Genomic DNA, 14554 nt, shown 5'->3' on the forward strand with positions numbered 1-14554 from the left:
ATAAGTTCCCCCCCGCGGCACTCCTCTCTTACCTTGGACGCCGCGCGGGGAACTCGACCTGCTCCGCTTCGATGACCGCTGACAAATGGCGGGACCGGCAGTGACGTCATCGGAAATGACGTCACCGGAAGTCCCGCCCTCGGAGGACCGCAAACCGGAAGTCGCCGCCGATGGAGGAACAGTCGACGCGGGAGCCTGCGCAACCACCGCCGGAGGACCAAGGACCACGTGGGACGCACCCGGAGACCCCGACAAAGAAGATGCCCACATCTGGAAAAGGGATACCGCGGCAGCGATGGAGTCCTGAGACACCGGAGACGACGTCGGAGGTAAGGCCGAACTGCTCCCACTAAAACTACCAACTATTGGGGCAAAAGAGCAAGGCCCGTAGGGGCCGGGGACCAGAACGCCACAAGGCCGAGAAGGGCCCGCCGCGACCACGCGAGGGGAGGGAGGCCCAGCCAGGGGGACCGGAGAGCGGGGGACAGAGGAGCTAGCGGCTGTAGACCGCATAGCGGGCCTAGCGGGGACCCCCGCTTTACCGGCTACTTTAGGGGGACATGTGGGCCTGCGAAGGCCAGAAACGGGCCCGGCAGGGCCCAACGTGGTACCTATGTCAGAACTAACCCCCCGAAAAGAGGGCTCACTCCCGGCCGCATGGCCGACGGGCTCAGACGCGCCATCTGGATGCCCAGCACTACCCCCCATATTGCTCACTAATGCCAGCACCTCCAGTAGGGCCCTATCTGAAATCTCCCCACCACTACCCCCAACCTCCCCGGAGGATTGATCAAGTGAAGGGGAAAGGGAGGGAAGTAAAGGGGTTCGACCCACCGTTTCTGGCGATGGAGGGATCCACTCAGCTGCTTCATCGCTGTCTTCAACAACTTCTCTCTCTGCAGGTTCCTCCCCAGCCTCCATGATTCGCTTTGGAGGTGCTTTAGATCTCCTTGAACGTCTCATGTGAAAACTTGGAGAAAAACAGCAGAAAGAGGACATGTGCTTCCTGTACTGGGCTTAAAAAGGTAAGCTGGAACCCCTCCTCTCTTTCTGCAACATTGTTTCACACACACAACACAACACTCCCCTCCTCCGTCTTGGCCTTAACCCTTATGTGCATTCCAGGCAATTTGCCTTACATTTCCTATGTATAATATACTGTGTTATGTACCATGTATAATATACTGTGTACTGTGTTATGTACTATGTATAATATACTGTGTACTGTGTTATGTACCATGTATAATATACTGTGTAATGTGTTATGTACCATGTATAATATACTGTGTACTGTGTTATGTACCAGGTATAATATACTGTGTACTGTGTTATGTACCATGTATAATATACTGTGTACTGTGTTATGTACCATGTATAATATAATGTGTACTGTGTTATGTACCATGTGTAATATACTGTGTACTGTGTTATGTACCATGTATAATATACTGTGTACTGTGTTATGTACCATGTATAATATACTGTGTACTGTGTTATGTACCATGTATAATATACTGTGTACTGTGTTATGTACCATGTATAATATACTGTGTACTGTGTTATGTACCATGTATAATATACTGTGTATTGTGTTATGTACCATGTATAATATACTGTGTACTGTGTTATGTACCATGTATAATATACTGTGTTATGTACCATGTATAATATACTGTGTACTGTGTTATGTACCATGTATAATATACTGTGTACTGTGTTATGTACCATGTGTAATATACTGTGTACTGTGTTATGTACCATGTATAATATACTGTGTACTGTGTTATGTACCATGTATAATATACTGTGTACTGTGTTATGTACCATGTATAATATACTGTGTACTGTGTTATGTACCATGTATAATGTACTGTGTACTGTGTTATGTACCATGTATAATATACTGTGTACTGTGTTATGTACCATGTATAATATACTGTGTACTGTGTTATGTACCATGTATAATATACTGTGTAATGTGTTATGTACCATGTATAATATACTGTGTTATGTACCATGTATAATATACTGTGTACTGTGTTATGTACCATGTATAATATACTGTGTACTGTGTTATGTACCATGTATAATATACTGTGTACTGTGTTATGTACCATGTATAATATACTGTGTACTGTGTTATGTACCATGTATAATATACTGTGTATTGTGTTATGTACCATGTATAATATACTGTGTACTGTGTTATGTACCATGTATAATATACTGTGTACTGTGTTATGTACCATGTATAATATACTGTGTACTGTGTTATGTACCATGTATAATGTACTGTGTACTGTGTTATGTACCATGTATAATATACTGTGTACTGTGTTATGTACCATGTATAATATACTGTGTACTGTGTTATGTACCATGTATAATATACTGTGTAATGTGTTATGTACCATGTATAATATACTGTGTTATGTACCATGTATAATATACTGTGTACTGTGTTATGTACCATGTATAATATACTGTGTACTGTGTTATGTACCATGTATAATATACTGTGTACTGTGTTATGTACCATGTATAATATACTGTGTACTGTGTTATGTACCATGTATAATATACTGTGTACTGTGTTATGTACCATGTATAATATACTGTGTACTGTGTTATGTACCATGTATAATATACTGTGTACTGTGTTATGTACCATGTATAATATACTGTGTACTGTGTTATGTACCATGTATAATATACTGTGTACTGTGTTATGTACCATGTATAATATACTGTGTACTGTGTTATGTACCACGTATAATATACTGTGTACTGTGTTATGTACCACGTATAATATACTGTGTACTGTTTGTTATGTACCATGTATAATATACTGTGTACTGTGTTATGTACCATGTATAATATACTGTGTACTGTGTTATGTACCATGTATAATATACTGTGTACTGTGTTATGTACCATGTATAATATACTGTGTACTGTGTTATGTACCATGTATAATGTACTGTGTTATGTACCATGTATAATATACTGTGTACTGTGTTATGTACCATGTATAATATACTGTGTACTGTGTTATGTACCATGTATAATATACCGTGTACTGTGTTATGTACCATGTATAATATACTGTGTACTGTGTATTGGGTTTAGTGTCCCTTTAACTTAGTGTTTTCTTGAGGCTGTGTATTGTGTGTTATGTACTGTGTTATGTACCATGTATAATATACTGTGTACTGTGTTATGTACCAGGTATAATATACTGTGTACTGTGTTATGTACCATGTATAATATACTGTGTACTGTGTTATGTACCATGTATAATATACTGTGTACTGTGTTATGTACCATGTATAATATACTGTGTACTGTGTTATGTACCATGTATAATATACTGTGTACTGTGTTATGTACCATGTATAATATACTTTGTAATGTGTTATGTACCATGTATAATATACTGTGTACTGTGTTATGTACCATGTATAATATACTGTGTACTGTGTTATGTACCATGTATAATATACTGTGTACTGTGTTATGTACCATGTATAATATACTGTGTACTGTGTTATGTACCATGTATAATATACTGTGTACTGTGTTATGTACCATGTATAATATACTGTGTACTGTGTTATGTGCCATGTATAATATACTGTGTACTGTGTTATGTACCATGTATAATATACTGTGTACTGTGTTATGTACCATGTATAATATACTGTGTACTGTGTTATGTACCATGTATAATATACTGTGTACTGTGTTATGTACCATGTATAATATACTGTGTTATGTACCATGTATAATATACTGTGTACTGTGTTATGTACCATGTATAATATACTGTGTACTGTGTTATGTACCATGTATAATATACTGTGTACTGTGTTATGTACCATGTATAATATACTGTGTACTGTGTTATGTACCATGTATAATATACTGTGTACTGTGTTATGTACCATGTATAATATACTGTGTACTGTGTTATGTACCATGTATAATATACTGTGTACTGTGTTATGTACCATGTATAATATACTGTGTACTGTGTTATGTACCATGTATAATATACTGTGTACTGTGTTATGTACCATGTATAATATACTGTGTACTGTGTTATGTACCATGTATAATATACTGTGTACTGTGTTATGTACCATGTATAATATACTGTGTACTGTGTTATGTACCATGTATAATATACTGTGTACTGTGTTATGTACCATGTATAATATACTATGTACTGTGTTATGTACCATGTATAATATACTGTGTACTGTGTTATGTACCATGTATAATATACTGTGTGCTGTGTTATGTACCATGTATAATATACTGTGTGCTGTGTTATGTACCATGTATAATATACTGTGTGCTGTGTTATGAACCATGTATAATATACTGTGTATTGTGTTATGTACCATGTATAATATACTGTGTACTGTGTTATGTACCATGTATAATATACTGTGTACTGTGTTATGTACCATGTATAATATACTGTGTACTGTGTTATGTACCATGTATAATATAATGTGTACTGTGTTATGTACCATGTATAATATACTTTGTACTGTGTATTGGGTTCAGTGTCCCTATAACTTAGTGTTTTCTTGAGGCTGCTTGTGTATAATATTACCCAGTACCAGAAACAACAGAAAAATGTCACGTTAACCCTGTAAATCTCCACGACTCAGAGCAGATCATTATAAACAATAGTGTTAAATCACGTGCACGCTCCTGAGATTACCTCAGTATGCTCTCAAGGAAAGCAGCCAAGTTTCAACAAAGAATGTGTAGAGAACGAGTTATCATTTGACAATAGAAGTAAATTGCTAAATTGTAGCTTTGTCTAAATAATGAAAATGTAATTTGTACTTTTAAGGACAGAAAAGTTAAACTTTTATAATTCAGCCAGAACAAGTTATTAAACAACTTTTTAATTTACTTTTATTTTCAAGTTTCCTTTCTCTTCTTTGTATCCTTTGTTGAGAAACATACCTAGGTAGGCACAGCAATGCACTACTAAAAGCTAGCTTCTGATTGGTGGCTGCGCATTTATGAATTTAGTCATTGGCTCACTCAGTGTGTTCAGCTAACTCCCAGTAATGCATTGCTGCTCCGGAACTATAACTATGCATGGGTTAAACACATAATTATATGCAAACAAAAGTGCATATTAAAGTGCTCTAACAAATACAGATCAGTTTCTCAATTCCAGTCCTCAGGGCACTCTCACAGGACAGATTTTTAGGATTATTACCTAAATAGAGGTAAAATTTCATGCGGTCTCTAAACCATGAAAGAAATTGTTTGGGTTTCATGTCCCTTTAATCAGTGAAATCACACTAGAGAATGAGGCAGTGAAATCACACTAGAGAATGAGACAGTGAAATCACACTAGAGAATGAGGCAGTGAAATCACACTAGAGAATGAGACAGTGAAATCACACTAGAGAATGAGACAGTGAAATCACACTAGAGAATGAGACAGTGAAATCACACTAGAGAATGAGACAGTGAAATCACACTAGAGAATGAGGCAGTGAAATCACACTAGAGAATGAGACAGTGAAATCACACTAGAGAATGAGGCAGTGAAATCACACTAGAGAATGAGGCAGTGAAATCACACTAGAGAATGAGACAGTGAAATCACACTAGAGAATGAGACAGTGAAATCACACTAGAGAATGAGACAGTGAAATCACACTAGAGAATGAGGCAGTGAAATCACACTAGAGAATGAGGCAGTGAAATCACACTAGAGAATGAGGCAGTGAAATCACACTAGAGAATGAGGCAGTGAAATCACACTAGAGAATGAGGCAGTGAAATCGCACTAGAAAATGAGGCAGTGAAATCACACTAGAGAATGAGGCAGTGAAATCACACTAGAGAATGAGGCAGTGAAATCACACTAGAGAATGAGGCAGTGAAATCACACTAGAGAATGAGGCAGTGAAATCACACTAGAGAATGAGGCAGTGAAATCACACTAGAGAATGAGGCAGTGAAATCACACTAGAGAATGAGGCAGTGAAATCACACTAGAGAATGAGACAGTGAAATCACACTAGAGAATGAAGCAGTGAAATCACACTAGAGAATGAGGCAGTGAAATCACACTAGAGAATGAGACAGTGAAATCACACTAGAGAATGAGACAGTGAAATCACACTAGAGAATGAGACAGTGAAATCACACTAGAGAATGAGGCAGTGAAATCACACTAGAGAATGAGACAGTGAAATCACACTAGAGAATGAGGCAGTGAAATCACACTAGAGAATGAGGCAGTGAAATCACACTAGAGAATGAGGCAGTGAAATCACACTAGAGAATGAGACAGTGAAATCACACTAGAGAATGAGGCAGTGAAATCATGCTAGAGAATGAGGCAGTGAAATCACGCTAGAGAATGAGGCAGTGAAATCACACTAGAGAATGAGGCAGTGAAATCACACTAGAGAATGAAGCAGTGAAATCACACTAGAGAATGAGGCAGTGAAATCACACTAGAGAATGAGGCAGTGAAATCACACTAGAGAATGAGGCAGTGAAATCACACTAGAGAATGAGGCAGTGAAATCACACTAGAGAATGAGGCAGTGAAATCACACTAGAGAATGAGGCAGTGAAATCACACTAGAGAATGAGGCAGTGAAATCACACTAGAGAATGAGGCAGTGAAATCACACTAGAGAATGAGGCAGTGAAATCACACTAGAGAATGAGGCAGTGAAATCACACTAGAGAATGAGGCAGTGAAATCACACTAGAGAATGAGGCAGTGAAATCACACTAGAGAATGAGGCAGTTAAATCGCGCTACAGAATAAAAATAAAATGGATTGTGCGTATGATCTGTACTTGAAGGGCTCATGCTGGGAAATCTGCTAAATTTACATTTCCCTATAGACAAATACAAAACCGATAGATATGAAAAGTACAATAAATCAGAATTACCTTTTAAATATCACTGGTTCCTCTGTTACAATAGGAGTTACAATGAGACTGTATAGTAGGTTTATAAAGTATTAGTAGTGAGAATTAGTAAATAAAAGGTTAACTAAAAGCTCAGCTTACTAATAATAACAATTAGTACTGTCACATTATACAGGACGACAAACGCCAGCAGTGAGTACAGATCACATGACTCAGAGCGTAGGGCAGCCATACTACATAGGAGATAATGATCAGCTTACTAATAATAACAATTAGTAGTGTCACATTATACAGGATGACAAACGCCAGCAGTGAGTACAGATCACGTGACTCAGAGCGTAGGGCAGCCATACTACATAGGAGGTAATGATCAGCTTACTAATAATAACAATTAGTACGGTCACATTATACAGGACGACAAACGCCAGCAGTGAGTACAGATCACATGACTCAGAGCATAGGGCAGCCATACTACATAGGAGATAATGATCAGCTTACTAATAATAACAATTAGTACTGTCACATTATACAGGACGACAAACACCAGCAGTGAGTACAGATCACATGACTCAGAGCGTAGGGCAGCCATACTACATAGGAGATAATGATCAGCTTACTAATAATAACAATTAGTACTGTCACATTATACAGGACGACAAACGCCAGCAGTGAGTACAGATCACATGACTCAGAGCGTAGGGCAGCCATACTACATAGGAGATAATGATCAGCTTACTAATAATAACAATTAGTACTGTCACATTATACAGGACGACAAACGCCAGCAGTGAGTACAGATCACATGACTCAGAGCGTAGGGCAGCCATACTACATAGGAGGTAATGATCAGCTTACTAATAATAACAATTAGTACGGTCACATTATACAGGACGACAAACACCAGCAGTGAGTACAGATCACATGACTCAGTGCGTAGGGCAGCCATACTACATAGGAGATAATGATCAGCTTACTAATAATAACAATTAGTACTGTCACATTATACAGGACGACAAACGCCAGCAGTGAGTACAGATCACATGACTCAGAGCGTAGGGCAGCCATACTACATAAGAGATAATGATCAGCTTACTAATAATAAAAATTAGTACTGTCACATTATACAGGACGACAAACGCCAGCAGTGAGTACAGATCACATGACTCAGAGCGTAGGGCAGCCATACTACATAGGAGATAATGATCAGCTTACTAATAATAACAATTAGTACTGTCACATTATACAGGACGACAAACGCCAGTAGTGAGTACAGATCACATGACTCAGAGCGTAGGGCAGCCATATTACATAGGAGATAATGATCAGCTTACTAATAATAACAATTAGTACTGTCACATTATACAGGACGACAAACGCCAGCAGTGAGTACAGATCACATGACTCAGAGCGTAGGGCAGCCATACTACATAGGAGATAATGATCAGCTTACTAATAATAACAATTAGTACTGTCACATTATACAGGACGACAAACGCCAGCAGTGAGTACAGATCACATGACTCAGAGCGTAGGGCAGCCATACTACATAGGAGATAATGATTAGCTTACTAATAATAACAATTAGTAGTGTCACATTATACAGGATGACAAACGCCAGCAGTGAGTACAGATCACGTGACTCAGAGCGTAGGGCAGCCATACTACATAGGAGATAATGATCAGCTTACTAATAATAACAATTAGTACTGTCACATTATACAGGACGACAAACGCCAGCAGTGAGTACAGATCACATGACTCAGAGCGTAGGGCAGCCATACTACATAGGAGATAATGATCAGCTTACTAATAATAACAATTAGTACTGTCACATTATACAGGACAACAAACGCCAGCAGTGAGTACAGATCACATGACTCAGAGCGTAGGGCAGCCATACTACATAGGAGATAATGATCAGCTTACTAATAATAACAATTAGTACTGTCACATTATACAGGACGACAAACGCCAGCAGTGAGTACAGATCACATGACTCAGAGCGTAGGGCAGCCATACTACATAGGAGATAATGATCAGCTTACTAATAATAACAATTAGTACTGTCACATTATACAGGACGACAAACGCCAGCAGTGAGTACAGATCACATGACTCAGAGCGTAGGGCAGCCATACTACATAGGAGATCATGATCAGCTTACTAATAATAACAATTAGTACTGTCACATTATACAGGACGACAAACGCCAGCAGTGAGTACAGATCACATGACTCAGAGCGTAGGGCAGCCATACTACATAGGAGATAATGATCAGCTTACTAATAATAACAATTAGTACTGTCACATTATACAGGACGACAAACGCCAGCAGTGAGTACAGATCACATGACTCAGAGCGTAGGGCAGCCATACTACATAGGAGATAATGATTAGCTTACTAATAATAATTAGTACTGTCACATTATACAGGACGACAAACACCAGCAGTGAGTACAGATCACATGACTCAGAGCGTAGGGCAGCCATACTACATAGGAGATAATGATCAGCTTACTAATAATAACAATTAGTACTGTCACATTATACAGGACCACAAACGCCAGCAGTGAGTACAGATCACATGACTCAGAGCGTAGGGCAGCCATACTACATAGGAGATAATGATCAGCTTACTAATAATAACAATTAGTACTGTCACATTATACAGGACGACAAACGCCAGCAGTGAGTACAGATCACATGACTCAGAGCATAGGGCAGCCATACTACATAGGAGATAATGATCAGCTTACTAATAATAACAATTAGTACTGTCACATTATACAGGACGACAAACGCCAGCAGTGAGTACAGATCACATGACTCAGAGCGTAGGGCAGTCACACTACATAGGAGATAATGATCAGCTTACTAATAATAACAAAAGTGCATATTAAAGTGCTCTAACAAATACAGATCAGTTTCTCAATTCCAGTCCTCAGGGCACTCTCACAGGACAGATTTTTAGGATTATTACCTAAATAGAGGTAAAATTTCATGCGGTCTCTAAACCATGAAAGAAATTGTTTGGGTTTCATGTCCCTTTAATCAGTGAAATCACACTAGAGAATGAGGCAGTGAAATCACACTAGAGAATGAGGCAGTGAAATCACACTAGAGAATGAGGCAGTGAAATCACACTAGAGAATGAGGCAGTGAAATCACACTAGAGAATGAGGCAGTGAAATCACACTAGAGAATGAGGCAGTGAAATCACACTAGAGAATGAGGCAGTGAAATCACACTAGAGAATGAGGCAGTGAAATCACACTAGAGAATGAGGCAGTGAAATCACACTAGAGAATGAGGCAGTGAAATCACACTAGAGAATGAGGCAGTGAAATCACGCTAGAGAATGAGGCAGTGAAATCACACTAGAGAATGAGGCAGTGAAATCACACTAGAGAATGAGGCAGTGAAATCACGCTAGAGAATGAGGCAGTGAAATCACACTAGAGAATGAGGCAGTGAAATCACGCTAGAGAATGAGGCAGTGAAATCACACTAGAGAATGAGGCAGTGAAATCACACTAGAGAATGAGGCAGTGAAATCACACTAGAGAATGAGGCAGTGAAATCACACTAGAGAATGAGGCAGTAAAATCACACTAGAGAATGAGGCAGTGAAATCACACTAGAGAATGAGGCAGTAAAATCACACTAGAGAATGAGGCAGTGAAATCACACTAGAGAATGAGGCAGTGAAATCACGCTAGAGAATGAGGCAGTGAAATCACACTAGAGAATGAGGCAGTGAAATCACACTAGAGAATGAGGCAGTGAAATCACACTAGAGAATGAGGCAGTGAAATCACACTAGAGAATGAGGCAGTGAAATCACACTAGAGAATGAGGCAGTGAAATCACACTAGAGAATGAGGCAGTGAAATCACACTAGAGAATGAGGCAGTGAAATCACGCTAGAGAATGAGGCAGTGAAATCACGCTAGAGAATGAGACAGTGAAATCACACTAGAGAATGAGGCAGTGAAATCACACTAGAGAATGAGGCAGTGAAATCACACTAGAGAATGAGACAGTGAGATCACACTAGAGAATGAGGCAGTGAAATCACACTAGAGAATGAGGCAGTGAAATCACACTAGAGAATGAGGCAGTGAAATCACACTAGAGAATGAGGAAGTGAAATCACACTAGAGAATGAGGCAGTGAAATCACGCTAGAGAATGAGACAGTGAAATCATGCTAGAGAATGAGGCAGTGAAATCACGCTAGAGAATGAGGCAGTGAAATCACGCTAGAGAATGAGGCAGTGAAATCACACTAGAGAATGAGGCAGTGAAATCACACTAGAGAATGAAGCAGTGAAATCACACTAGAGAATGAGGCAGTGAAATCACACTAGAGAATGAGGCAGTGAAATCACACTAGAGAATGAGGCAGTGAAATCACACTAGAGAATGAGGCAGTGAAATCACACTAGAGAATGAGGCAGTGAAATCACACTAGAGAATGAGGCAGTGAAATCACACTAGAGAATGAGACAGTGAAATCACACTAGAGAATGAGGCAGTGAAATCACACTAGAGAATGAGGCAGTGAAATCACGCTAGAGAATGAGGCAGTGAAATCACGCTAGAGAATGAGGCAGTGAAATCACGCTAGAGAATGAGGCAGTGAAATCACGCTAGAGAATGAGGCAGTGAAATCACACTAGAGAATGAGGCAGTGAAATCACACTAGAGAATGAGGCAGTGAAATCACACTAGAGAATGAGACAGTGAAATCACAGTAGAGAATGAGGCAGTGAAATCACACTAGAGAATGAGGCAGTGAAATCACACTAGAGAATGAGACAGTGAAATCACAGTAGAGAATGAGGCAGTGAAATCACACTAGAGAATGAAGCAGTGAAATCACACTAGAGAATGAGGCAGTGAAATCACACTAGAGAATGAGGCAGTGAAATCACACTAGAGAATGAGGCAGTGAAATCACACTACAGAATAAAAATAAAATGGATTGTGCGTATGATCTGTACTTGAAGGGCTCATGCTGGGAAATCTGCTAAATTTACATTTCCCTATAGACAAATACAAAACCGATAGATATGAAAAGTACAATAAATCAGAATTACCTTTTAAATATCACTGGTTCCTCTGTTACAATAGGAGTTACAATGAGACTGTATAGTAGGTTTATAAAGTATTAGTAGTGAGAATTAGTAAATAAAAGGTTAACTAAAAGCTCAGCTTACTAATAATAACAATTAGTACTGTCACATTATACAGGACGACAAACGCCAGCAGTGAGTACAGATCACATGACTCAGAGCGTAGGGCAGCCATACTACATAGGAGATAATGATCAGCTTACTAATAATAACAATTAGTACTGTCACATTATACAGGATGACAAACGCCAGCAGTGAGTACAGATCACATGACTCAGAGCGTAGGGCAGCCATACTACATAGGAGATAATGATCAGCTTACTAATAATAACAATTAGTACTGTCACATTATACAGGACGACAAACGCCAGTAGTGAGTACAGATCACATGACTCAGAGCGTAGGGCAGCCATATTACATAGGAGATAATGATCAGCTTACTAATAATAACAATTAGTACTGTCACATTATACAGGACGACAAACGCCAGTAGTGAGTACAGATCACATGACTCAGAGCGTAGGGCAGCCATACTACATAGGAGATAATGATCAACTTACTAATAATAACAATTAGTACTGTCACATTATACAGGACGACAAACGCCAGCAGTGAGTACAGATCACATGACTCAGAGCGTAGGGCAGCCATATTACATAGGAGATAATGATCAGCTTACTAATAATAACAATTAGAACTGTCACATTATACAGGACGACAAACGCCAGCAGTGAGTACAGATCACATGACTCAGAGCTTAGTGCAGCCATACTACATAGGAGATAATGATCAGCTTACTAATAATAACAATTAGTACTGTCACATTATACAGGACAACAAACGCCAGCAGTGAGTACAGATCACATGACTCAGAGCGTAGGGCAGCCATACTACATAGGAGATAATGATCAGCAAGTGCCACAGACACAGCCAGTACCTACAAGTAATCTGTTATAAGCCACACATAACTTTCATTCAGTTGCTGCCCTATATATTATTGTATTGCTCCCTCTCTGGTGGGCAAGGGGTTAACCTGTGCAGCACAGCTCCGGCTCTGATAGTGTTACTTTTCCATGGCAGCTGCAATAAATGACATCACACGGCCATCCTGATTGGTTCTCACCTTATGGTATATATGATGAGTGACTTATCTATAAATAAAGTGCCTCATAAATCATAGCAGGTTTAATTTTGATTAAACACATAGTTAAAGCAATCTCCAGAGCAACAGTGCATCACTGGGAGCTATCTGAGACATGACAAGAGACATGTGTATAGCCACCAATCAATCACTAGCTATCTCCCAGTAGTGTAGGATTTATACATACTAATATTCAACAAAGGATAGCAAGAGAGCAACGTAACTTAAAATAACATGCTCTGTCTGAATCATACAAGTTAAATTTTGATTCTCCTGTCCCTTTAAAGCCTAAAATATAAATAAAAAGATAAAGGAAATTATGTCTTGTGTGCAATTAGGGGAGGAATTAGTCTCACCTGTGTGGGTCTATACTTTTAGCTTATTAACTCTGTGAGAGCCTGCGGTATTCAGTTTATCTATATATAATCTAATATATCTAATATAGAGTTATTGAACCAAGATCGTTTTTAAATTGTTTGCTGTGAGAGGAGTGCAGTTGATAACTTATATTTAACTGCATTTGTGAAATGTTAGGATTTACCATTGTGACAAAAAAGAGGACTTTTATTCACGAAGTATAAAATACTTCATTCTGAAAGCCCCTTTATTTGTTAGCAGCGTTCGCTGCATTGAGCTGCTAAAGACAGCCCACGGCAGAACGTTATTTGGCTGAGAGGTGATGTTTTCACATCTTAGCTAATAGCCCTGCGGGAAATCCAGCTTGGAGCCACAAAACCTTGCGCCAAGCTGGATTTCCCGCAGGGCTATTGGCTAAGAGGTGGAAACGTCACCTCTCAGCCAAACAGCGTTCTGCCGTGGGCTGCCTTTAGCAGCGAACGCTGCTAACAAATAAAGGGGATTTCAGAATGAAGTATTTTATACTTCGTGAATAAAAGTCCCCTTTTTTTGTCACAATGGTAAATCCTAGCGTTTCGCAAATGCTAGGATTTACCATCACTTTAAATAAAAACAGTTAAATATAAGTTATAAACTGCACTCCTCTCACAGCAATCAATTTAAAAACGATCTTGGTTCAGTAACTCTATATTAGATATATTAGATTATATATAGATAAACTGAATACCGCAGGCTCTCACAGAGTTAATGAGCTTTTAACTGTTTCCTTTCCCCCCATATTCTTGTGTGTGTGTAACTAGGGGAGGGGTCAGTTTTGTGCACATCATGTGACTCCTCGTCAGTGTAATACAGGAAAAGGTTTAGAAGACAATTTGTAATACAAATAAATATGTATATGAAGGTGAGATTTGTGACATCTTAATAAGCAAATTAATCTTTGTTTTATTCATAAAAAAATTATAATTATCAAATATAAAAGGTGTTTAA

The 14554-nt window shown here is 39.0% G+C and overlaps 1 pseudogene; it reads right to left on the reverse strand.

Moving 5' to 3' along the window:
• Positions 1–621: 621 nt before the first annotated feature.
• The window catches only part of LOC128667169 (E3 ubiquitin/ISG15 ligase TRIM25-like), a 239590-nt pseudogene continuing 225657 nt past the window's right edge, over positions 622–14554 (reverse strand).

Source organism: Bombina bombina, chromosome 7 (genome assembly GCF_027579735.1).
Source record: "Bombina bombina isolate aBomBom1 chromosome 7, aBomBom1.pri, whole genome shotgun sequence".
Taxonomy (NCBI): domain Eukaryota; kingdom Metazoa; phylum Chordata; class Amphibia; order Anura; family Bombinatoridae; genus Bombina; species Bombina bombina.